We start from the raw sequence: 4549 nt of genomic DNA on the forward strand, positions 1-4549 counted from the left end.
TATATATATATATATATATATATATATATATACATACATTTATATAGGCATATATATGTGTGTGTGCGTGTGGGTGTGTGCACATATATGTATATATATGTAAATATGCGCGTGTGTTCGCGCGTGTGTGCGTGTGTGCGTGTGTGTGTGCGCGTGTGTATAGTGTGTGTGTGTGTGTGTGTGTGTGTATTTAGTTTTACGGTTGTTGCGATTTAACGTATGAGACAGTACAAATTGGTGAGAATTGCAAGTCGTATTCACATCTATAACCTCATTCTGACCAATATCCTAACAGACATGAAAAGCTTTGCAATGCTTAATATCTATTCATATTTAAATTTCATTCATTAAAGTAATGCGCAATTGATTTTACACAGATACAAATTTATCTGGGTGTGCTCGTGTGGGTGTGCGGGCGAGCGCATGTATGTGTATATGCACGTATATATATATATATATATATATATATATATATATATATATATATATATATATATAAACCCACACTCTCAGAGGTAAATACGCATATACATATAGACACAGTTAGACACATATCTATATATTTATATACATTCCCATCCAACGACTATTATATATATACATATATATATATATGCACCCACACACAATATATATATAGATAGATACATACATACATACATATATACATACATACATATAAGTATACACGTATGTATGAATAAATGTATTTGTATATATATATATATATATATACGGGTGTTGTGTGTATATGTGTGTGTGTGAGTGTGTGAGTGTGTTTGTAATTGCGTTTGTGTGCATATCTATACAAACATCTGTGTGTGTATGTATAAGTACATTCATATGTAGATATATGTCCCATTATCTGTCTATCAACACAACAGTATATTGAATACATGTGTCACGTATGTAGAAGAAGTGTTTCAATGAAAATAAATCATTTAATATTACTATTATCTATTGACAGACATCATATTTGCAATCATATATAACTTTGCTGTAAGAGAATGTAACAAAAGAATATGGCGGACATGAAACCGTTTCCGGCAACTATCGCACTTTAGTCTTATCCAATTACTGTCTCGTTTGGTTCTTTCGCAAATTGCTACACCTCTCATTTCCGACTCAGTCTCGCTTTCATGCAGGCTTAGTTTTTAAAAACATATATATGTGTATTGTGTGCGTGTTGTTGCATGTGAATATATATTTATTTATATTCATGCCTGCATTTGCATATGTGTATATTACATATGGATAGACAGACACCCGAACAGACAGACAGACACGCTGAGAGATATATTGAGAGATGGACAGATGAGATACATAGATCGTCACGTAGATGTATCATGCATGTAAATTTCTCTCTCTCTCTGTTTTCCTCTCCCCCTTTCCATTTGTACATATACATATATACACGCACGCATAGATGCATACATATGCATACACACACGCAAACGCACACACACACACACACACACACACATATATATATATATACATATATATATATATATATATATATATATATATCGATAAGCATGTACTTAATTAAAAATATATGTATTGAAATGCAAAGAAAGAGACATTTTAAGTGAGAGACAGACCGACAGAGAGGCGTACAAACAGACAGACAGACAGACAAATAGATAGATAGATAGATAGATAGATAGATAGATAGATAGATAGATAGATAGATAGATAGATAGATAGATAGATAGATATCAAATAATATAATCGTTAGAAGAATAATATTCTGCAGCGATACGATTATATTCGATAAAACGTAGAAAGAGAAAGCTTTGAAAGAAACCGTCGTATCGTGAGGGACATGAAATAGGAAACTTCAAAAATAGTTCGTTTTCTCATGACGAGGCGCCTACAAACTTCATTTATTTTGTGATACATTGTACTCATGCAGATATAAAAATACCAGGTCGTATCTGAATTTATTTACGCTCATACACCCGCACACCTACACACGTATGCATTAGTTAGTGCAACAGCTAGATATAGAGAATGAGATATATGCATTTATATATATATATATATACATATATATATATATATATATATATATATATATATATATATATATATATATATATATATATATATACGTATACATATATATGTGTATATATATATGTATACATATATATGCATATATACACACATATATACAGATATATACACAGACACAATTAGTCTGGATCATGTCGATCGTGCTTATTATTTTGGTAGGTTCTGTTATGTAATTATCTAGAAGTATACAATGTAGGAATATTAATAAATTAATTAATTAATAACCAATTAATAATATTCCCATTTTATCGTTGTATTATATAATTAAGAACGTTTATTTAATAATATCAGTTACTCCTCAACTCCAACGCCAGTATCAGTCGGTGTCTCTGTTCTGTTTAAGTATTGCGTAATGCAGGAATCATGTTTAATGTACCGTGCTATTGAAACACATATAGCACGGACTGAACTGCTTTTGTTCATTCATCCTCTTTCATTTTATACACACACACACACACACACACACACACACACACATATATATATATATATATATATATATATATATATATACAGGCGTGGCTGAGCGCAAAGAAGCTTGCTTCCCTACCACATGGTTCCGTTTTCAGTCCCACTATGTGGCACTTTGGGCAAGTGTTTTCTACTATAGTCTCGGGTCGACCAAAGCGTTGTGAGTGGATTTGGTAGATGGAAACTGAAAGAATCCTGTCGTATATATGTATATATGTATGTTTGTGTGCCTGTGTTTGAACCCTCCACCACCACATCGCTTGACAACTGATGCTGGTGTGTTTACGTCTCCGTACCATAGTGGTTCGGCAAAAAGTGCCCGATAGAATAAGTACTAAGCTTACAAAGAATAAGTCCTGGAGTCGATTGTATAATTCTAAGGTGGCGAGCTGGCAGAAACGTTAGCACGCCGGGCGAAATGCTTAGCGATATTTCGTCTGTCTTCACGTCCTGAGTTCAAATTCCGCCGAGGTCGACTTTGCCTTTCATCCTTTCGGGGTCGATAAATTAAGTACCAGTTGCGTACTGGGGTCGATATAATCGACTGGCCCACTTCCACAAAAATTTTGGGCCTTGTGCCTAGAGTAGAAAAGAATATTGTATAATGCCGATGTCACCCATATCCTTCTGTGCAGTCGATCACTTACAGAAGCCCAAAACAATGGTGAAAATTACTTAGCTCACGTGACTTAGATGACCTGCGTAGAACATGAGAACTAATCTGTTTTCCAGAGTAAGCAATCTTAAACACACTCACACACATACAAACACACACAAACGCACATAAACACAAACAAACATATAAATGAGAGAAACACACACACACGATGTGTACTGACACACTTATATAATTATAATTATATATACATATATATATATATATATATATAAAGTTCATGACACATGAGTACATAAGAATGAAAGCATTAGTAATCTTTGAAAAGTCTTTCATGAAGTTAGATATAACCACCGCGCATGTTCGCAACATGCCATACTCTCTCTGATCACGAAAAGCCTCTGAAAGTTCTGAGAAGCTTGCATGCGTGTGTGTGAAACTTAAATAATATACCAGCATGTCATTAACTGTTTACCTGTAGATGTAAATATCTTCAAAATCTTAATCAGCGCTTCTTTCTGTGAATACAAACATAAGTATGTGCCTGTGTATATATATATATATAGGTGCAAGAGTGTATGTGTGGTAAGAAGCATATATGTATATATGTCTATACATACATACATACATACATACATACCCTGTTGTTGGTGTTGAAATTCCAATGAAGTAGCCTTCGATCTAGGTTAGAAACCGGTTCTTTCTCTATTGGCAAGAAATCTTGATATAAACTGAATAATGACATACATTCATATATAGATATAAAATTATTTTATATTCGTGTAAAGTGATAGATAGATAGATACAAAGATTAATAGACAGACATATAGATGCTTAAGCATATATATATGTATGCTTTTGTGTGTGTGTGTACACAAAGATATACATGTTTGTTTGTGTATGTGTGTGTGTATATACATATATGTATATGGGTGTATGTGCGTGTATGTGTTATCAAACAGTATGTACATAAGTCTTCTATTAGTGTTAAGTTTTGTATTCATTACATTATAATTACTTTAAATAATGCGTTTCAAAATTCATGACGATAGAATATCACACATAGCTGTCTGTTTGCAAGTGTGTGTCGCACACACAGAGTGTTTCTGTGTGTCAGTACATGTATGAGGGTAAGTGTAAAACAAGAAGGGATTTTAATTGTAGGAAAATGAAAGTAGCATTCTTTATGGTTGCATTGAAATTAGTTATTTACAGAAAGTTTTAATTGAAAGCAAATGAAGATAGAAACGAAGTTCAAAGATCATAAATATTTACTGTTACTGAACACGGATGGGAATGCATTTAATAATAGGAAAACTAAACGCGCGCGCGCGCACGCACACACACACGCACACACACACACACACACACATATATATA

At 33.2% G+C, this 4549-nt stretch overlaps 1 protein-coding gene across 2 annotated transcripts in view; it reads left to right on the forward strand.

Moving 5' to 3' along the window:
- Positions 1-4549, forward strand: part of LOC106870321 (uncharacterized) — a 255683-nt gene that overhangs the window by 180857 nt on the left and 70277 nt on the right. The window lies entirely within an intron of this gene.

Source organism: Octopus bimaculoides, chromosome 22 (assembly GCF_001194135.2).
Source record: "Octopus bimaculoides isolate UCB-OBI-ISO-001 chromosome 22, ASM119413v2, whole genome shotgun sequence".
Classification (NCBI taxonomy): domain Eukaryota; kingdom Metazoa; phylum Mollusca; class Cephalopoda; order Octopoda; family Octopodidae; genus Octopus; species Octopus bimaculoides.